A 23462-nucleotide genomic window follows, 5' to 3' on the forward strand; every position below is an offset into this window, starting at 1 on the left:
GTTAAAAAAAAAAAAAAAGGCAATGACTTGACTGACTGATGATATTCCCCACTGGAATAGACCCTGGGAAGAGAGTGCAGGAAGGATGACAGAGAAGGAAAACAAGTCTTGAACTATTATAATCATAATTTTGGTGGCAGTGTATGCATTGTATTTCAGTACTGTGTAGTGCGTGTGTTGTGGGCTAATTGAAATGAGTGAATATATTGGTTTTGTTGAAAACTGAAACTTTTAGCATTATTTAAAGGAGATGTAGTTTTTTTTTTTAATACTTCTGATGTGGACCATTTTTTAAAGGCTTTATTGAATTTGTAACAATATTGCTTCTGTTTTATGTTTTGGTTTTTTGGCCACAAGGCATGTGGAATCTCAGCTCCCCGACTAGGGATCAAACCCGCACCCCCTGCATTAGAAGGCGAAGTCTTAACCACTGGACTGCCAGGGAAGTCCCATTTTTTTAATTGAAGTATAGTCGATTTACAATGTTGTGTTCATTTCTGCTGTACAGCACAGTGATTCAGTTATACATATATAAACATTCTTTTTTAAAAAATATTCCTTTGTTATGATTTATCCTAGGATATTGAATATAGTTCTCTGTGCTATACAGTAGGACCTTGTTTACCCATTCTGTATATAAAAGCTTACATCTGCTAACTCCAACCTCCCACTCTTCCCTCCCCCAAACCCCTCCCCCATGGCAACCACCAGTTTCTTCTCTTTGTCTGTGATTCTGTTTCTATTTCATAGATAGGTCATTTGTGTCATATTTTAGATTCCACATATAAGTGATATCATACGATATTTGCCTTTTTCTTTATGGCTTACTTCACTTAGTGTGATAATTTCAACCTTGTATCCATGTTGCTAAAGCAGATGTAGTGAAATTATGTAAAAACCCTATAGTACTAAATTTGAGTAGAAGCACCTGTATGCACTCATGCAGTAATTTAACTTATTAAAATGTATGCATTTTCTGGCCCTGTTGACTTAAAAGGTCTAGAAACAGTGACCAACCCAGTAGCACTCTTGATGCTCACATTGTGATCTTTAAATATCCTTTCACAATAAAAGTAAACTAGTGCTCAGAATGGGCATTTTCCAAGTCTAAGGCAGGAAGTGTAGGAGATGAGCCTGCATATATTATCAATAGTACCACAAGCTCAAAGGTTTACAGTAACACACATTTGCACCACCCCCTTAACTGGGTCCTCTGCTACAGGGTTTCACAAAACTGCTATTATGTTGTTGTCCATGGCAGGGGTCTCATCTGAGGTTCAGCTGGGGAAAGATCTGCTTCCAAGTTCATGTGGTTGTTGGCAGCATTCAGTTCCTTGGAGGGTGCCCAACTGAAAGCCTTAGTTTCTTGTTGGCTGTTGTCTGGGAGGCTGTTCTTAGCTCCTTGCCTCATGACCCTCTCCATAGGCAGCTTACAACATGGCAGCTGCTTTCTTCAAAGCCAGTAAGGGAGAGAAAGAGTGTCCTATTAACAGGGGTTACAGTCTTATGTAATATAATTATGTATATGTAATCATTTTAAACATTTTGTCACCTTTGTCATATTTTACTGATTAGGAGCAAGTCACAGGTCCCACTCATACTTAATGGAGGGGATTGTACAAAGGTGAGAATGCCAGGAGAGCAACTCGAGTGTTTTTTTTTTCCCTAGAATGTCTTGTCAGAAAGCAATAGAGCAACTAAAAAGAGGGTAGTGTCAAAACAACCTAAGAGCCATCCTGAATGAGATCCCATTGGTCAAAAGGGGGACAATTGCATTATATGCAGATGATATGATACTACATATAGAAAACCCTGAAAACTCCACCTAAAAACTACTAAAACTGATAAACAAATTCAGCAAGGTAGCAGGGTATAAGATTAACATACAGAAATTGGTTGCGTTTCTTTACACCAACAATGAAATATCAGAAAGGGAATGTAAAAAAAACAATGCTTTTAAATATCTCAGCCCCAAAAATAAAATACTTAGGAATAAACCTCACCAAGGAGGTGAAAGACTTACACGCTGAGAACTGTAAAACATTAATAAAGGAAATTGAAGATGATACAAAGAAATGGAAAGATATCCCATGCTCTTGGATTGGAAAAATTAATATTGTTAAAATGGCCATACTACCGAAAGCAATCTACAGATTTAATGCGATCCCTATCAAATTACCCATGACCTTTTTCACAGAACTAGAACAAATAATCTTAAGATTCATATGGAACCATAAAAGACCAGAATTGCCAAAGCAGTCCTGAAGAAAAAGAACAAATTGGGAGGCATAACCATCCCAGACTTCAGACAATACTACAAAGCATGGTACTGGCACAAAAACAGGCATATGATCAATGGACAGAATAGAGAGCCCAGAAATAAACCCACACACCTACGATCAATTAATCTTCGACAAAGGAGGCCAGAATATACAATGGGAGAGGATTCCCTGGCAGTCCAGTGGTTAGAACTCCATGCTTCCACTGTAGGGGGTGCAGGTTTGATCCCTGGTTGGGGAACAAAGATCTCACATGTTGCGTGGAGCAGCCAAAAAAAAAAAAGGAATATACAATGGGAAAAAGTCTCTCCAGCAAGTGATGTTGGAAAAGTTGGACAGCCACATGTAAATCAAAGAAGTTACAATGTGCCCTCTCACCATACACAAAAATAAACCCAGAATGGCTTAAAGACTTAAACATAAGACGTGATACCATAAAACTCCTAGAAGAGAACATAGGCAAAACATTCTTTGACATAAATTGTACCAATGTTTTCTTAGGTCAGTCTCCCAAGGCAATAGAAATAAAAGCCAAAATAAACAAATGGGACCTAATCAAACTTACAAACTTTTGCATAGCAAAGGAAACCATAAACAAAACAAAAAGACAACCTACAGAATGGGAGAAAATGTTTGCAAATGATGCTACTGACAAGGGATTAATTTCCAAAATATACAAACAGCTCATACAACTTGACAACAAAAAAACAAACAACCCAATCGAAAAATGGGCAGAAGACCTTAATAACATTTCTCCAAAGAAGAAATACAGATGGCCCATAGGCACATGAGAAGATGCTCAACATTGCTAATTATTAGAGAAATGCAAATCAAAACTACAATGAGGTACCACCTCATGCTGGTCAGAATGGCCATCATTAAAAAGTCTACAAATAACAAATGCTGGAGAGTGTGGGGAGAAAAGGGACGCTTCCTACACCGTTGGTGGGAATGTAAGTTGGTGCAGCCACTATGGAAAACAGAATGGAAGTTCTGCAGAAAACTAAAAATAGAATTACCATATGATCCAGCAGTCCCACTCCTGGGCAGATATTCAGACAAAACTGTAATTCAAAAAGATACAGGTTACATGTACCCCGATGTTCATAGCAGCACTATTCACAGTAGCCAAGACATGGAAACAACGTGAATGTCTATCAACAGATGAATGGACAAAGAAGAAGTGGTACATACATAGAATGGAATACAACTCAGCCATAAAAAAGAACTAAATAATGCCATTTGCAGCAACATGGATGCAACTAGAGATTATCATACTAAGTGAAGTAAGTCAAAGTGAAAGACAAATACCATATGATATCACTTATATGTGGAATCTAAAATATGACACAAATGAACCTGTCTTGGGAACAGAAACAATCAGGGGCATGGAGAATAGACTGGTGGTTGCCAAGTGGGAGGGGTAGGAGAGGGTTTGATTGGGAGTTTGAGATTAGCAGATGCAAACTGGTATATATAGAATGGATAAACAACAAGGTCCTACTGTATAGCACAGGGAGCTATATTCAATATCCTGTGGTAAACCATAGTGGAAAAGAATATGAAAAAGAATGTATATATGTGTGTAATTGAGTCACTTTGCTGTACAGCAGTAATTAACACAACATTGTAATTCAACTGTGCTTCAATAAAAAATAAATTTAAAAAAAGGGGACAATTTGAACATCAGTAAAGAAAATAACTAATGAAACAAGTCAAGTATGTTTAATCCTTGAGTTCGTAATGATGCTAAAACTTAAAAAAATACTTTAGTTGCTTTTGGGCTAACATTATTTTGACAGTTTTGATAAATAAAGAAAAATAAGCATTTATCCTACCTTTCTTATATGAATTGGATCTCAGGGTGACCAAATAAGAGAAGTTTCTTTCTATAGATGTATTCTAATAAAGATTGATAGACTTTGTTTATTATATATTTTTTGGCTGTGTTGGGTCTTCGTTGCTGCGTGCGGGCTTTCTCTAGTAGCTACTCTTCATTGTGGTGCGCGGGCTTCTCATTGCGGTGGCTTCTCTTGTTGTGGAGCACAGGCTCTAGGCGCGCAGGCTTCAGTAGTTGTGGCACGTGGGCTCAGTAGTTGTGGCTCACGGGCTCTAGAGTGCAGGCTCAGTAGTTGTGGCGCACGGGCTTAGTTGCTCCGCGGCATGTGGGATCTTCCTGGACCAGGGCTCGAACCTGTGTCCCTTGCATTGATAGGCGGATTCTTAACCACTGCGCCACCAGGGAAGTCTCAGTGATAGGCTTAGAATATCACCATTTTGCATCTCCTAATGAATAATGTCTAGGCAACGATCACCAATAGTTGGTAATATCACAAAAAGATATCCAGATATTAGATACATCGTTTTGGAAGTATGCCATGCTGTCTGTGCCTTAGTCTTGCCCTCAGGTTATAATCATGAATTTGATCTAGCCTTTAAATTTACCAATTTATAGGAAATAGAAGACAAAACAAAAACAAGACACCAAAAAAACTTGTTAACACTATGGGGATGCCATCAACAAAATTCATACTGAGAATCTTTACAGGACAACTGCCTGGTTTTTCCAACCCAAAATTCTAAGAATTGCAAGAAAGTGAATAATAAAAGATACAGGTATGATGAATGAAAGGAGACAAGAGATAAATACAGTAAGTCCTCCACATATGAACGAGTTCCATTCTGAGAGTGTGTTCACAAGTCTAATTTGTTCGTAAGTCCAAGTTAGCCTAGGTACCCAACTAACACAATCAGCTATATAATACTGTACTGTAATAGGTTTATAATACTTTTCACACACACAAAAAAACATTTTTAATCTTACGGTACAGTACCTTGAAAAGTACAGCGGTACAGTACAACAGCTGGCATAAAGGGGCTGGCATCGAGTGAACAGGCAAGAAGAGTTACTGACTGGAGGAGGGAGAGGAGGTGGGAGATGGTAGAGCTGAAGGATCGTCAGCAATAGGAGATGGAGGGCAAGCTGCAATTTCACTCACGCCTGATGTTGATGGAACGCACGTTTGCATCTTTGAAAGCTCGCAACTCTGAGGTTCGTATGTAGGGGACTTACTGTACATCAGTCAATACAGAATAACTGAAAAAATATCTACACAGCAGTTGGGGAAACGTGAATACTGGCTTGATATTTGATATTAAGGTATTATTGTTAATTTTAAGTTTGCTGTGAGCCTGGATTTTTGTCCTCTTTTCTCTCCAGGCTTAGAGCTCCTGTAAAGCTATATAGCTATAGGTAATAGGTTTTCAGCCTGATTCTTTTTTTTTTTTTAACTTTAAAAAAAATTATTTATTTTTGGCTGCCTTGGGTCTTCGTTGATGCGTGCAGGCTTTCTCTAGTTGCAGCGAGCAGAGGCTTCTCTTCGTTGCAGTGCGTGGGCTTCTCATTGCAATGGCTTCTCTTGTTGAGGAGAACGGGCTCTGGGGTGCTCAGGCTTCAGTAGTTGTGGCTCGCGGGCTCTAGAGCACAGGCTCAGTAGTTGTGGTGCACGGGCTCAGTTGCTCCGCTGTGGCATGTGGGATCTTCCCGGACCAGGGATTGAACACGTGTCCCTTGCATTGGCAGGCATATTCTTAACCACTGTGCCACCAGGGAAGTACCCAGCGTGATTCTTTTTCATACATCTTCTTTCTCCCCCCACCCCCCGACCCAAGCTGTGCAAATTCTATTCCCATCCCCACCTCTTGGTGTCAAGCAGCAAACCTGGTTCTGTTCTGTTGCTGTTACCTGTGGGAGCTGAACTTCTCTGACCATTTGCCTGCTGTAGAGTCAGTATCTAGCCATCTTTCCCATTCTTTATTCCCTGTGCTCCATTTTAGGTACTGTATGGTTTATTCTTTTGAATTTTTATTGTTTCTAACTCAGAGACATATTTATCTTCATTTTGGGTTCAGCCATATCTTTTTGATAATCTTATTTTTCATCCATTGTTATTTTTTTAATTGAAGTATAGTTGATTTATAATGTGTTAGTTTCTAGTGTACAGCAAAGTGATTCAGTTATACATATATACTTTTTTATATTCTTTTTCATTGTGGTTTATCACAGGATATTGAATATAGTTCCCTGTGCTATATACAGTAGGACCTTGTTTGTTTTTTTCTTTTTTATTGATGTATAGTTGATGTACAATAAGATATAATTTACAGGTACATAATATAGTGATAGACAATTTTTTTTTTTTCTCTCAATCCCAAACTCCCTAACTATCCCTCCCTGACACCCTTCCCCCCGGTAACCATAAGTTTGTTCTCTGAGTCTGTGAGTCTGTTTCTGTTTTGTAATAAGTTCATTTGTATCATTTTTTTTTAGATTCCACATATAAGTGATATCATATGATTTCTCTTTCTCTGTATGACTTAATTCACTCAGTATGACAATCTCTAGGTCCATCCATGTTGCTGCAAATGGCATTATTTTAGTCCTTTTAATGGCTAATAGTCCATTGTATATATGTACCACAGCTTCTTTTCATTCCTCTGTCGATGGTCATCCATGATTTTAAGTGTTTGGAATAGGAGCATCCTTACTGGAAGTCTTCATCTCTTCATTTCTACCTATTATAATCTTGTTTTTGAAGCGCAACTTAGTTTATCCTGAGTGCTCTTGTTTAGTGATCTTTTCTCTTTCTTTGCTCAGATCTGCTCTCTTTTAACCTTTTCTTTAAAATTATTTTTTATTTTTTTATTTTTTTTATTTTGGCCATGCTGTGTGCCTTGTGGGATCTCACTTCCCCCACCAGGGATTGAACCTGTGCCATTGTAGTGAAAGTGCTGAATCCTAACCACTAGACCACCAGGGAACTCCCTGCCCTCTTTTAATGTTGTTGGGTGTTTTTCAACTCTATAGAACAAATCTGATTTTAGTATCACACTAATTTGTTACGACTACAATCAATTAAAATCCTAAAGCCTTCAAGTATGATTCTTGTTGCTGCTAGTTCATCTCATTCATCCTATGTTTCTTTAGTCTGTTTTGGAGTACAGGTATCCCTTGCTAGTCCAACTCAGGCTGGGTAATTTTTTTCTTTTTTGAGGTAGCACTGGTATCCCTTGCTGTCTGAACTCTTGTTGCTTATTGTTCCAAACTTGGGAATCAAATATACGTATCCTTTGTTTAATGACTTGAATTCATTCTTGAAAACTCTGCTGCTAAGTGAAAAGCCATTACATGAAAACATATTTTCTTTAATTTTTTCCTACAGATAAACTTTATTTATTTTTAAAAATTATTTATTTATTTATTTATTTATTTATTTATTTATGGCTGTGTTGGGTCTTTGTTTCTGTGCGAGGGCTTTCTCTAGTTGCGGCAAGCAGGGGCCACTCTTCATCGCGGTGCGCGGGCCTCTCACTGTTGCGGCCTCTCTTGTTGCGGAGCACAGGCTCCAGACGTGCAGGCTCAGCAATTGTGGCTCACGGGCCTAGTCGCTCCGCGGCATGTGGGATCTTCCCAGACCAGGGCTCGAACCTGTGTCCCCTGCATTGGCAGGCAGATTCTCAACCACTGTGCCACCAGGGAAGCCCAAACTTTATTTATTTAATTGAAGTATAGTTGATTTACAATGTTTCAGGTGTATAGCAAAGTGTGATTCAATTATATATATATATAATATATGTATTATATATTTTTATATATATAAATTTTAAGATTCTTTTCCATTATAGGTTATTACAAGATATTGAATATAGTTTCCTGTGTTATACAGTAGGTTCTTGTTATGTGTTTTTATTAGTAGTGTGTATCTGTTAAAGCATATTTTCATTCATTTTTTTTTTTTTAAATTTTATTTATTTATTTATTTATGGCTGTGTTGGGTCTTCGTTTCTGTGCGAGGGCTTTCTCTAGTTGTGGCAAGTGGGGGCCACTCTTCATCGCGGTGCGCGGGCCTCTCACTATCGCGGCCTCTCTTGTTGCAAAGCACAGGCTCCAGACGCGCAGGCTCAGTAATTGTGGCTCACGGGCCCAGCTGCTCCGTGGCATGTGGGATCTTCCCAGACCAGGGCTCGAACCCATGTCCCCTGCATTGGCAGGCAGATTCTCAACCACTGCGCCACCAGGGAAGCCCTTCATTCATTTTTAATGGGAAATTATGCTGTGTTGTATCTCAACCAATTTTTACACAAAGGAAAATATTAATCTAGCAATGAAGATGAGTTTATACAAGTGTAAGCAACACTTTGAAAGTAAATAAATACAGTTGATCTTAAAATATAATGTGATAGGGACTTCCCTGGTGGCACAGTGGTTAACAATCCACCTGCCAGTGCAGGGGACACGGGTTTGAGCCCTGGTCTGGGAAGATCCCACATGCCGTGGAGCAATTAAGCCCATGTGCCACAACTACTGAGACTGCGCTCTAGAGCCCATAAGTCACAACTACTGAGCCCACGTGCTGCAGCTACTGAAGCCTGCGCGCCTAGAGCCCGTGCTCCACAATAGGAGAAGCCACCGCAATGAGAAGCCTGTGCACCGCAACGAAGAGTAGCCCCCGCTCGCCGCAACTAGAGAAAGCTTGCGTGTAGTAACGAAGACCCAATGCAGCCAAAAATAAATAAATAAATTGATTTTTTAAAAAAATGTAATGTGATAAAATGAAGGTGTATTGTATTATACTTGCCAAAGGAGGAAGAGAAAACTTGGTTGTGGTGGTGGTTGATGAAGTGTAATTCTTTGGAAAGCCTATTCTTTATTATTATTATACCAGTTTTTCCCCCAATTTCAACCTTTCTGGAGCTCAGGGTTATCTTACATTCAGTCTGCACTTAAAAGTCAAATTGTGGTACAGATAAGCACCTTTAGTGGAATAAAGGCCAAACACAAGTCCTTTAAGCAATGTGGAAATAGAATACAGGCAGAAAATACTGAAGAGTTGTAGGAGATGATAGCTTTGCATCCCTCTTGCTTGGCAATATGTGCACAAAGCACATGTTCTCACTTCATCCAAATGTGTGCAGTACATCAATACATATGATGTGTTCCAACTGGATACCATTGTATTGATGAAATTGTTGAGTGTGTCTTTAGCGGAAATTATAATGTTGAAATTTTTATTCTTCATAGAATATTTATTTTATGTGTATTTTAGGCAAATAATAACTAATGTTTAAAAAAGTCGTTTGAAAAGTAGTACTTTTCAAGGGTCATTTGATGAAAACCAGTTAACTGAACGATTATATGAGGTAGGTCTGTAGATTGTAATAACATGGTATCCCTCCTTATCTGAGATAGCTATTGGAATTCCTGCTGTTTCAGCTAGGGAACTGAAAGAGTTTGGTAGCAAAGGATAAATAAAAATCTTATTTTATGAAACATTTTTAGTTGGTTTGTCCTTCGTTATCCTATTCTGAGTTCAGCACATCTTTGTAAACTGGCAAGCTTGTCGTATTATCAGGGTAATGGATGGATTAAAATGTGACTAAGGTCAGGCAAAGAACAGAGTCTGATACATAATAATACTCTTTCTAAACTATTAATTGGCAACTTTGGGATATGATTATTTAACCTATTAAATATTCTCTGATTTCTACTACTCTATCTTGTTTCCAAGGATAGCTTGTATACATTATCAAGTGTTTTGCCAAAATCAGACATTCTAATTTTTCCTAATTTAATAAACCTTTTATTAAAAAAAAAAGACAGTGAAATGACTTGTTATAGTGAATGACTTTCGATGCTCCTAAATTTTTTAGTTAGTGACATTGTCTGGATTTACACACAGTGAATTCACCAATTTTAATTTGATTGCTTTCTGCTATTTTTAGTATATGATAGCTTTTACTTTTACTTTTTTTTTTTTTTTTTAACCTCTTCAGGCATCTTCTAATAGTGGGGAAAGCAGAAGTCTTTCAGGGATCTTGAAATGTAGGATCCTGGCAGCTGTGTACTCTCTGTTGAAGGCAGTACTGTATCTATCTTTGCATGGCTCTTGAGGTTGTGTAAATATGGTTTCTAAGCACAGTGTTCAGAGCAAGATGGCTATAGGATAAGGACCTCTACTTGTGACTGTATTTCATTTTTTTCTAGCTTTATTGAGGTATAATTGACATAACATTGTGTAAGTTTATTAGTAGCTTTGAAGTTTATAATACATTATTGTTGATTGTAATCACTGCTGCGCATTAGATCTCCAGGACTTTTTAATGTACTAGTTGCAAGTTTGTACCCTCAAAAAACATCTCCCCAAAGCCCCAGGTAACCACCACTCTTCTCTGTTACTATGAATTCAAGATTCCACATGTGGTATCATACAGTATTTTTCTTTGTCTTATTTAGCATAATGCCCTCAAAGTCTGTCCATGATATTGCAAATGGTAGGATTTTCTTCTTTCTCATGGCCATATAATATTCCATCGTATATATGTATCACACTTTTTAAATCTATTCATCTGTCAGTGAACTCTTAGGTTGTTTCCATGTCTTGGCTATTGTAAATAATGCTGCAGTGAACATGGATATCATGTTGGAGATATCTCTTCTAGGTACTGATTTCATTTCCACTGCATATTTACCCAGTGGAATTGGGTTTGCTGGATTATATGGTAGTTCTATTTTTAATTTTTTGAGGAACCTCCATACTGTTTTCCACAGTGCCGCAGCAATTTACAGTCCCACCAACAGTACACAGAGGTTTTCTTTTCTCCATATGCTTGCCTGCACTTGTTATCTCTTGTCTTTTTGATGATAGCCATTCTAACAGGTGTAAGGTGATATCTTATTGTAGTTTTGACCTTTGCATTTTCCCTATGATCAGTGATATTGAGCACCTTTTCATGTACTTGTTGGCCTTCTTTGGAAGAATGTCTATTTGGGTCCTTTGCCCATTTAAAAAAATATATATTTTTTGGCTTTTGAGTTGTATGAATTTCTTATATATTTTAGATATTAATCCTTTATCTGGCATATGGTTTGCAAATATTTTCTTCCATTCTGTAGGTTGCCTTTTAATTTTGTTGATCATTTCTTTGCTGTGTAGAAGCTTTTTAGTTTGATGTAGTCCCACTTGTCTATTTTTGTTTTTGTTGCATATGATTTTGGTGTCATACACTGAAAAATCACTGCCAAGATCAATGTCAAGGAGCTTTTCCCCAGTGTTTTCTTCTAGGAGGTTTATGGTTTCAGGTCTTACATTTACGTGTTTAATCCATTGTGAATTAATTTTTGAGTGTTGTAAAATAGGGGTCCAGTTTAATTTTTTTGTGTGTGAATATTCAGTTTTCCCAGCACCATTTATTAAAGAGACAGTCTTTTCCCCATTGTGTATTCTTGGCTCCCATGTCAAATATTAGTTCACTGTATATGTGTGGATTTATTTCTGGGTTCTTGATTCTGTTCCATTGGTTTGTCTGTTTCTATGCCACTACCATACTGTTTTGATTAACTATATCTTTGGAGTATAATTTGAAATAAGAACATGTGATGATTCCAGCTTTTTTCTTTCTCAAGTTTGCTTTGCCTATTTGGGGTGTTTTGTGGTTCCATATGAGTTTTAGGATTGTTTTTCTTTTTCTGTAAAAAATGCCATTGGAATTGTGATAGGGATTGCACTGAATCTATAGCTGTATGACTTTGGGTAGTGTGGACATTTAACAGTATTAAAATTCTTTTGGTCCATAAACACACAATATGTTTTCACACAATATCTTTCCATTTATTTGTATCATCTTCAATTTCTTTCATTATTGTCTTACAGTTTTCAGTGTACAGGTCTTTCACCTCCATGGTTGCATTTATTCCTAAGTATTGTTTTTGGTGCTATATTTTAGGTTTCTAATAACTGATCACCTTTGAACCTCTTAAGTCATATTTATGTTGTTTGAAAGGGAGTCTTGGCAATCACAAATTTTGAAGGCTCACTGTATTTCAATTTTGTAACTAGGTAATTTATAAACCAACTTTAAGAATGTGGGAATTCTGGTGTAATTCCAGAGATGAGATTTTTTCTTGGGTATTGTTCTTAGATTAACTTCTCTCACTGTTTTTTGCTTAGGTTACTTATTGGGAACAATATTAAGAATGGAACCAACAGCAAAAAAAAAAAAATTTTTTTTTTATTTTTGGTGGGGGCTGCTGTTGTAGGTTTAAATGTTAAAATACAAAGTGTGTACTTATTTCCAATTAATGGTAATTTTATCAGGACTTTTTGATTTTTATTTTTCCGTTATATACTTCTTTTGCAGCTTCAAGAATGTTATAATGAAGCCCATATTATGATAAAAAGTCCCTGAGTTTGTGTTTCACAGTACTGGTGGACACAAATGGGATTGATGTATACTATATTTATGAAGGTTTATTTTGAAAGAAAATCCATAATCATAAGGACTACCTGTATAAAGCTATTTATGTTAATGAAGTAAACTTTTTTTTTCTTCCCAGATTCATGCTGGTTGTCTTTTAGCCAGTTAAAATCTGACAGTGCTATGTGTTGAGCACTGACTGTGTTGGGCTTGAAGGGTATTTGGGAGAGAACATACAGATCAGTAGGAGAGTCACTGATATGGCATGTTAAATTTCAGTAGTATAAAGCAAACCTTGTATAACAAGTACATAAAAATCTTTAGTGAATTTTTTTTAAACCATAATTTTCAAGGTACAATTTCAGTAGAAGTTGACTACATAAGATTATGAGTATAAAAGCAAATGCTGCTTGATTTCAGTGAATGGGGATGGGAAATTTTCTTACTATTTTAAGATTCTTTAACTTCACCATGGGTTAATAATTTATTAACAGAGGTAATGTTTCAGAAAAAAATAGGAAAATGAAAATATATAAGTAGTTTCCTACCTTATTTTACTATCCTTATTTGTATATACTTTCATTTTGAATATGTATAAGATTTTGCTGTTTATTCACAATTTTGTTGTTTGTGTAGACTTTGTGTCTCTTTGCTTTCTCTTAAATAGCAGAGTTAGGGGTTTGTGGAATACTGTTAAAATAAAAATTGAAATTTAGACTGTAGAAGTGTAGAACTTGAAATGTAGACTTCAGAATAGATTGTATAGTCTTAGAAAAGATAATCAGGATTTTACTGTTATTTAATTGGTGTACTTATTGATGTAAGTGAATATTCCAATATTTTGCTGGATCTGGAATTCTGTGTTAGTGGTCATTGTTTTTATGGAGATTTTATTCCATTATCCTTTGGCTTCTATTGCTGAGTAATATATGTCTAATTTTATTCTGTTATAGGTAATTTTTTCTATGTTGCTTTTAAGACCTGCTTGCATCTTTTGAGTTATATAATTTTACTACACATATATTTAGGTTTGTTTCTTATTTATGCTGTTTAGATTTTGTTGCCCTTTTGGAATTGAAAGATTTATATCTTTTCAGCAGTTTTTGAAAAGTCTTTGCCATTTTGTCATCAAATATTACCTTTCTTGATTCTTTGCTCTCCTTGAATTCCCATTTGATTTATTGGACCTTCTCATTCTTTCCTTCATGTCTATTAGTTTTTCTTTCATGTTTTCCCTAATGTATTCCTTTGTGCTGCATTGCCAGTTTTTATAAGCTCTATCTTTCTGTTTGATAATTCTTCAGCTGTGTATAATTATCAGTTTATTTAGTTTTTAATGTCTGCATGTCTGTGTATGCACATATGTGTGTGGATGCTTATACACAATTTATAGTTTCTTTTCTACCTTCTGGTCTTTTATATGAGTGTTTTATTCTTTTTCCATATGTGTGATTTAATTTATGCTTCTAATAGCTGAAAAAATTATTTTTTATAGTCGTCCACATTATTCTATTTGGAATTCTTGGGGATATATTCCCTGTTTGTATCTTTGATTTTTTTCACTTTCTATTGTAAGTTCACCTTCAAGAGGAGTGTATCTGAAAATACTGTACTGTTCAGGCCAGACTGCGTAGAAGGAATTTTTTTCCAGAGTCTTTCATGGCCTTGGAGCCATTTTTGTGTTAATATTTTTGGTAGAAACATTGGGGGTGTTCTGGACTGGCAGAGACTGTAGACGTGAATTTAAGAATCCATGGTTATGAATTTTTTTTTTTAAGGGTCAAAAATCAGAATTTATTTGGAGATGTCACTTGCAAACTGTTTTACATCGACCTCTTTTTTATTTTCTGGTTGTATTTTATTTATTTGTTTACTTTAAATTTGATTTTTTAAAATTGAAGTATAGTTGATTTACAGTGATTCAGGTGATCACAGCAAAGTGATCCAGTTATGCATATATATACACACATATAATTTTTCATATTCTTTTGTTTTACTTTATTACAAAATATCAAATATAGTTTCTTATGTTATACAGTAGCACCGTGTTGTTTATCTATTCTATATATAATAGTTTGTGTCTGCTAATCTCAAGCTCCCAGTCCATCCCTCCCCTGTACCCTCCTCCCCCTTGGCAACCACAAGTCTGTTTTCTATGTCCGCGATTCTTTTTCTGTTTCGTAGATAAGTTGGTTTGTGTCATGTTTTAGATTCCACATATAAATGATATCATATGGTATTTGTCTTTCTCTGTCTGACTTAATTCACTTAGTATGAGAATCTCTGGGTCCATCCATGTTGCTGCAAATGGCATTATTTCATTCTTTTTTATGGCCGAGTAGTATTCCATTGTATATATATATACCACATCTTCTCTATCCGTTCATCTGTTGATGGACATTTAGGTTGTTCCCATGTCTTGGCTATTGTAAATAGTGCTATTATCATTGGGGTGCATATATCTTTTTGAATTATAGTTTTCTCTGAATATATGCCCAAGAGTGGGACTGCAGGCTCATGTGGCAACTCTATTTTTAGTTTTTCTTTTTCATTTCTGATTTTATTCATTTGGGCCCTCTCCCTTTTTTTCTTGATGCATCTGGTTAAAAGTTTAATAATTTTGTTTATCTTTTCAAAGAACCTGCTTTTACTTTCATTGATCTTTTCCATTTTTTTTTAAGTCTATATTTCATTTATTTCTGCTCTGATCTTCAGTTTCTTTCCTTCTACTAACTTTGGCTTTGTTTGTTCCTCTTTCTCTAGTTGGTTTAGGCTTAATGTTAGGTTGTTTATTTGAGAATTTTCTACTTTCCCTAGGTAAGCTTTATTGCTACATATTTAGAACTGCCTTTGCTACATCTCATAGGTTTTGGACTGTTGTGTTTTCATTTTCATTTGTCTCTAGGTATTTTTAAAATTTCCTCTTGAATTTCTTCAGTGATCCATTGGTTGTTTAGTAGCGTATTGTTGAGCCTCTGCGTGTTTGTGTTTTTTACAGTTTTTTTCTTGTACTTGATTTCTAGTCTCATAGCATTGTGGTCAGAAAAGATGCTTGATATGGTTTCAGTTTTCTTAAATTTACCAAGGCTCATTTTGTGGGCTACCACGTGGTCTGTCCTGGAGAATGTTCCATGTGTGCTTGAAAAGGATGTGTATTCTGCTACTTTCGGGTGGAATGCTCTATAAATATCAACTAAGTCCATTTAGTCTAATAATGTGTTATTTAAGGCCTGTGTTTCCTTATTGATTTTCTGTCTGGATGATCTGTCCATTGATATGAGTGGGGTGTTAAAAGTCTCCTACTCTTGCTGTGTTACTGTTTATTTCTCCTTTTATGTCTGTTAATATTTGCTTTGTATATTGAGGTGCTCCTGTGTTGGGTGCATATATATTTACAAATGTAATATTTTCTTGGATTGATGCCTTGATCATTACGTAGTGTTCTTCTCTGTCTCTTTTAACAGTCTTTATTTTAAAGTCTGTTTTGTCTCGTGTAAGTATTGGTACTCTGGCTTTCTTTTGATTTCCATTTGTGTGTAATATCTTTTTCCATCCCCTCGGTTTTAGTCTGATTGTGTCTCTGGATCTGAAGTGAGTCTCTTGTAGGCAGCAGATATATGTGGGTCTTGATTTTGTATCCATGCAGCCAGTCTTTGTCTTTTGGTTGGAGCATTTAGTCTGTTTACATTTAAGGTAATTATTGATATGTATGTTCTTATTGCCATTTTGTTAATTGTTTTGGATTATGTTTTTGTAGGTTTTTTCCCCCCTCTTTTTTGTTATCTTGTGTTGTGATTTGATAACTATCTTTCATGTTATGTTTGGATTCCTTTTCCTTTTTTGTGTGTATATCTATTGTAGGTTTTTGGTTTGTAGCTAACCATGAGGTTCTTGTATAGCAGTGTATATGTGTATGTGTATATGTGTATGTATATATATGTATATATATATGACTGTTTTATGTTGCTGATCTCTTAATTTTAAATGCATTTAAAATACCCTGCATTTGTACTCTCTCCCTCCAGTGATTACTGTTTTTGATAACATAGTTTACATCTAATTTTTTTGTGTATCCATTAACTGCTTATGTGGATATAGATGATTTTACTACTTCAGTCTTTTAATTAAACCTCCTTACTGGCATTGTGTATGGATGATTTCCTATCTTTATGTTTGTCTTTACCGGTGAGCTTTTTCAGTCTATAATTTTCTTGTTTCTTGTTGTGGCCTTTTCTTTTTTGCCCAGAGAAGTTCCTTTAACATTTTTTGTAAAGTGGGTTTGGTGGTGCTGACTTCTTTTAGCTTTTGCTTGTCTGGAAAGCTTTTGATTTCTCCGTCAAATCTGAAAGAGAGCCTTGCTGGGCAGACTATTCTTGGTTGTAGGTTTTTCCCTTTTGTCACTTTAAGTATATCATACCACTCTTTTCTGGACTGCAGAGCTTCTACTGAAAAATCAGCTGATAGCCTTATGGGAGTTCCCTTGTATGTTATTTGTTGCTTTTCCCGTAGAGCTTTAGTATTCTCTGTTTATCTTTGATTTTTGTCATTTTGATTACAATCTGTCTCTGTATGTTCCTCTTTGGGTTAATACTGTACTGTATATGTATTTATTGGATATCTTATTTCCCCCTAGGAATCTTCTAAACATGTCCTTTAACCTTTCTCTCTCAGGTTCATCTTTTTTTTTTTTTTTCACGTTCAGTATTTTTATTTAATTTTTTAGCAGACAGTTTACATACCACCCCCACCCTTTCCCTTAAGTTAGTGTGACAATTTTCCATGATAAGCTGCTTAAAGAGAAGCTTTGGTCAAGAATGGAATGAAATAGCAAAACAAAAAAGAAAACCTAAATCACTGCTGCTTTTAAAAAACCAACACTTTCACTAATTATCCTCAAACAAAACATACAACAAGGTTTGCGCCATATGTGTCTTCAGTGTTTCCTGGCGGCTGGCTCTCCTCCCCATCATGTGAATGGCGGAGCTGCCCAGTGCAGCCTGTCCGTCCTCATGCTGGATCTGGGAGGCTCGCTCAGCTTCCCATTATCCGAAGGCCCTGGATAGAAAACTCTAAGATCTTGAAATCCCAAATGGTCATGGCTCCGTCGATGCCAGTAATGCAAAATTTGCGACAGTCTTGCTTGTCCACCTCATGAATAGACACTTGAGTGATGCTGCTCTGGTGCAGCATCCCCAGGGCCATGTTGCGGTTCTCGGTTGTGGCCTGCTTGTCCATGTTGCGGAAGTGCTCCATGGCCGACATGTTGTGCTGGATGCTCTGTTTCGGGATGTCTAGCTTGGAGACGAAGGTCAAGCAGCCACGGTCGTCGTAGTTTAAGAGCGTGGGGCAGCAGTCATGGCCAGCAGCCACTACGCTGTTCTCCAAGATGAAGGACACACTCAGGAGGGGCAGGAACTCTGTCTTCAGAGTTGAGACCTGCATACTTTTTGAGGCATCGGCAATGGACACGGTGCTGTTGTGGCTGACCCAGGCCAGGAGGCTCCTGCTGGCGGAGAAGCTGACCCCATGCACCCAGCCGCCAGTGTCACTGCCACCAAAGGCTGACATCAGCTGACCAAAAGGCATCTTGCTGCCCCAGGGTGTACTGGCTGGCTTCTCATCCACTTCTTTAATGTAGGTAGAAAACACTCTGCATTTGAAATCACAGGATCCTGCTGCCAGCAAGACATTGTTGGGATGCCAATCCAAGCTGAGGACTGTGGAGTGAATGGGTTTTTTAATGTGCTTGCTTACCCACCAGTCATTTTCGGACTCGAAATAACAAACAGAAATGAGTCATGCTCCACCGCCCACAGCAAATTTGTTCTGTAGCGGGGACCACTTGACAGAAGTGGCTGCATCGTTAATTCTCAGGATCACCAGGGTCGGTTTCCAGATACCATCTTTCTGATTCCAGACGTAGGCATTGCGGTCAGCCCTGCAAGTGACCATGAGGTCACTCTTGGGAGCGCAGTCGATACCTCTGATGTGTCCATTGTGCTCCTTGAGTTCATGAATTTTCACCCACTGGCTCTCATCTTCTTATAGATGTGGACTTCGTGGTTATTGGGGCTAAGGGCAATCTGGGTACGATACCTGTTTCAGGCATGACAGGTAATTGGCTCTAGTAAAATTTGATGCAGGGACATTATTCTTAGTGTTTTCAAAGGACAGAAAGCTGGGGGTCGGGGCCATCCGGACAGGCTCGGAGCGTGGAATTCGTGGACTCTGGTCAGTCGATGCAAACAGGCTCCGGCCAGGTTCATCTTTTTCTCACATTTCAGGTGATGTTTGTAAGTTAAGGCTACCAGACCTTTGTCTTTTTTGAGTTAGTCACTTATTTTTTCCCATGAAGTCTTTACAATGTTTTCTAGTCAGATTTTCCATTTTTTTCCTTTATGGCTCTGGGTTTTACATGAGACATAGAAAAAGCCTTTTACAAAACAAAATTATTTTAGATTGAAAGAAATACATTTGTTTTCTAGTTTTTTCATGGTTTAAATTTTTAACCTTTAAAACTTTGATCCATACATAATTGAGGTAGGGGCTGAATTTCCCTCTGAAATGGCTGTCATTTGTGCTGATACTATTTATTAAATAATCCATAGATTTACTTACTGATTTGAAATAGCTCTCTGATTATATACTAAATTTTTCACACGTATTTGGGGCTTTTTATGTTGCATTTGTTTGACAGTTCTTGGGCAAGATGTAAAGATTCTTGTTTTATGGTGAAGCTTTTCCAATAGCTCCCTTAGAGTTTTTTTGGATAGTATTTGACGTTTTTGTCTTGTCATTTACATTTCATGTTTAGTTTGTGAAATGATCTTAAGTATTATGTGTTTTTTAGGAATAGGCAAGAATAAATATAACATTTTATTATTTTAGCACTTTTATTGTAGAGTGACCTACGGTGATGTACTTAGGAGTTATTTTATCAGCCTATTACGTTTAACTTTTAACACCCTAGCAAAACTTTCGTAAAGGATGATAGGGTTTGAAGTAGGTTTTCTGTTTGTTGATAAATTTCATTGGTATCATACATTACTAGGACTGCCTTGTTGTAGTGGGATTGGACATAGATGAGGAGGTTAGGGCACTTAGAGGGCCTCAAGGAGAAGTTACAGGAGGAAAAGATTTTGGATCACAACTAGGAAGAATATTCTAATGTCTTTGTAAAAGGAGCTTATGGGAGGTGCTTATTCCTCATAAGCATAGGCTCACTGACCATTCAGCTGGGTCCAGTCTTTGAATTAGATGGCCCTTTCCAACCCAGAGACCTTGTGAAAAAGTAAAGGTAGGTCAAGACTAGATTTTAGGGGAAGGCAGTCTTGTGTATATGGTATAGCTATTTAACAATTACATCATTGGTGTGAATTTCATGTTTTAATGTTAATTTTTGAACAGTGTTAATTTTTTTTTTTTTTTTTTCTTCAGGCTCAGCTGTGTAGACTGGAAGCCAGGCATCACACCAGGCACCCAGTAACACAGGGTCGTTTTTTTGTTTTTGTTTTTGTTTTTTTTTTAAAATTTATTTTACTTTATTTTTTTATTATTATTTTTTGGCTGTGTTGGGTCTTCGTTTCTGTGCGAGGGCCCTCTCCAGTTGTGGCAAGTGGAGGCCACTCTTCATCGCGGTGCGCGGGCCTCCCACCATCGCGGCCTCTCTTGTTGCGGAGCACAGACTCCAGACGCGCAAGCTCAGCAATTGTGGCCCACGGGCCCAGTCGCTCCGCGGCATGTGGGATCCTCCCAGACCAGGGCTCGAACCCGTGTCCCCCGCACTAGCAGGCAGACTCTCAACCACTGCGCCACCAGGGAAGCCGCAGTGTTAATTTTTGAACAATTTTTTTTAACTTTGGGTATTTATTTATTCATTGATTGATTGATTGATTGCTGTGTTGGGTCTTCGTTTCTGTGCGAGGGCTTTCTCCAGTTGTGGCAAGTGGGAGCCACTCTTCACCGCGGTGCGCGGGCCTCTCACTATCGCGGCCTCTCTTGTTGCGGAGCACAGGCTCCAGACGCGCAGGCTCAGTAATTGTGGCTCACGGGCCTAGCCGCTCCGCGGCATGTGGGATCTTCCCAGACCAGGGCTCGAACCCGTGTCCCCTGCATTGGCAGGCAGATTCTCAACCACTGCGCCACCAGGGAGGCCCAATTTTTGAACAATTTTGATGATATTGATTTGAAATACTGATTATTTAAATGTATTACTAAATTTTTGGTATTAAAGCTTTTAATTTGTCTAATTTATCATAAATTAGCTTTCTTTACAGAATAAACTTTTAACCAGGTTATTTCCTGTGGATATGTTTTTATTTATTCATTTAATTTTTTTTTTAAATTTACTTATTGATTTGTTTATTTTTGGCTGCATTGGGTCTTCGTTGCTGTGTGCAGGCTTTTCTCTAGTTGTGGTGAGCGGGGGCTACTCTTCGTTGTGGTGCGCGGGCTTCTCATTGCAGTGGCTTCTCTTGTTGCGGACACGGGCTCTAGGTGCGTGGGCTTCAATAGTTGTGGCTCACGGGCTCTAGAGTGCAGGCTCAGTAGTTGTGGCGCACGGGCTTAGTTGCTCCATGACATGTGGAATCTTCCCGGACCAGGGCTCGAGCCCGTGTCCCCTGCATTGGCAGGCGGATTCTTAACCACTGTTCCACCAGGGAAGTCCTGTGGATATGTTTTGAAATGAGCAGTGTCTTTTCCTGGGAAAATGGACTAGTTGGGGCTTGATGGGTAAGCAAAAGTCTGAAAGATATTGGTATAACTCTCAGCAGCTACCAGCTACACAGATCCTTTTCATTTTCTTGGAGAAGCTGTTCAAACTGATTTATCTAGTCTTGTATTAAAGGAAAAAAAAGTAAGTTTCGTTTAAAAAAAACGAAATAGAAGTTTCATGTGTTGTGACATGATAACTAATGGAGAAATGAAATTTCATTACTCATCTCTGGTATTAGTTGGATTTGTTTCAGACTGGGGTAGCAGTTCTCTAGAACGGGTATTGCTGAAATAACTTAAAGGGTATGTTAATAAGGTGTGAGTCATAGAAACAAGTACGTGTTGCAGTTTACAAGTAGAAATTGCACCTCAGCTTTAAGATTTCAGTGTAATCTGTAAAGTTAATTTTAGAAAAGCTGTTGTTAATGGAGTTCCCATGTCAGGCAACTCAGTGTTTGATTTGCTAGATTATCTTATCTTTTGGTTGCTTTGAATCTTTTTCCTCTTATTTTAAAAGATAATTTTATAATTGTATTGTGGGCTCTGGGACATTATACTTTTGGTGTAGAGAATGGAAATTTAGATAAGTTTTTATATTTGATGGCCATTTCAGTAAATGCTTAATAATTTGTTTTTCTCATTGGTGTCTTTTTCTTATTTATTTGTAGAATGAAGTTTTTAAAAACTCTTATTGTACACTTAATACACATATAAACTTTTAAACATATACAGCTGTACAATATAAGGTGAATCTACTTATTTTTTTGTGTTTTCTTCCAAGTACTTTATACATTTTCTTAAGTTTAAAATTTTAATCTGTTTGGATATCTTTATTTGATCTGAACAATCAGATAAATTGATTTTTAAATTTTTAAAAATCAATTTGAATCTATTTTAGGTTTTGAGTTCCATTATTTTCTGTTCTTTTATCTTTATCACACTGCAGCATATTGCTACTTTCCTATAGTTGTTATACAATTATCCCCTATCTCATAGAATGCTATGAATGTGTACATAGAGAATAAATGCGCTAGGATTTTAGGAGGAGGAGAAGTATCTGTAGGCAAGGTACTTGAGCTGGAAGAGTAGACCTCATTGAGGCTCAGGTTTGGTTTTTATGCTCTGTTTTATTGATACTATGTACTTCCTCAGGTGGATCATAAATTCATTTAAAGTCAGTGAATCTAGTTGTGCAACACTGCTAAGCACCCTGTATTCTCCAAAGTTTTAAATTTAAGTGGACAATCAAAATGAACAAATTTTATAAGTAAAAAATAACAATGTAATAATTATAATGTGTTTTATAGGACCACCAGCGCCACCCTTTCCACCCTTACTCTGAACTAATCACTTTGTTTCCCATTTCATTAAGAAAATAGCATTAGGAGAATAATTTTTTACCAACTACTACACTGTATCTACCTCCTTGCCTATGTTTCCCTCTACGGCCAGTCTCTTCAGAATTTGTACACCAAATTCTTTTCCTCTTGCCATTTGAGAACATTGTCCCTCACCCCTCACTCTCTTGCATCATCAGTCTTTCCGCTTCTACTGGATCATCTTTATCAGCATATTAACATGCTGTTATTTCTCCTGTCTTTAAAAACTTTAAAAACCAAAGCCCCAACCTCATATTCCCCTCCAGCTTCCATTGCATTTCTTTTATTACTTCACAGGAAATCTTCTCCAAAGAGTTGTTCACACCTGCTGGAGTTCTCACTTTTGACTTCATATTAGTCAGGTTTTGATCACTACCACTCTACTGCTTTGGTCAGAGTCACCACTAATGTCTCTGTTGCTAAAATCCAATAGTCAATTTCTATCAATAGTTTTTACTGTACTTTATTTACTAACACCATTTGACGAAGTTGATTAATCTCTCTTTCTTGATATACTTTATTCATTTAACAACCAGGGTGACATTCTCCTAATTTTCTTTCTGCTTCTCCTTCGCTGTTTCCTTTGCAAGTTCCTGTTCATCTTCCTGTTGTTGAATTGTGCAGGGGCTCTGTCTTGAGACCTGGGCTCTGTTTATACCCATTCCCTTGGTGATTTTATCCAAGCTTATGGCTTTAAATATAATTTATATGCTGAGTACAACTAAATTTATATTTTTAGCATGTATTCCTCACCTGCCTAAGCACTCTTTGTTTAGCTGTCTGCTGGACATCTCCACCTGTCTAAAACCTAACTCCTGGTCTTTAACCCCAACCA

At 37.2% G+C, this 23462-nt stretch overlaps 1 protein-coding gene and 1 pseudogene across 14 annotated transcripts in view; one reads left to right on the forward strand and one right to left on the reverse strand.

The window, feature by feature from the left end:
* Positions 1–23462, forward strand: part of KTN1 (kinectin 1) — a 120187-nt gene that overhangs the window by 11376 nt on the left and 85349 nt on the right. The gene's annotated exons all lie outside the window — the stretch shown is intronic.
* Positions 17565–18642, reverse strand: LOC102998313 (actin-related protein 2/3 complex subunit 1A-like; annotated as a pseudogene).

The sequence above is a fragment of the Balaenoptera acutorostrata genome, chromosome 3 (assembly GCF_949987535.1).
Source record: "Balaenoptera acutorostrata chromosome 3, mBalAcu1.1, whole genome shotgun sequence".
Taxonomy (NCBI): domain Eukaryota; kingdom Metazoa; phylum Chordata; class Mammalia; order Artiodactyla; family Balaenopteridae; genus Balaenoptera; species Balaenoptera acutorostrata.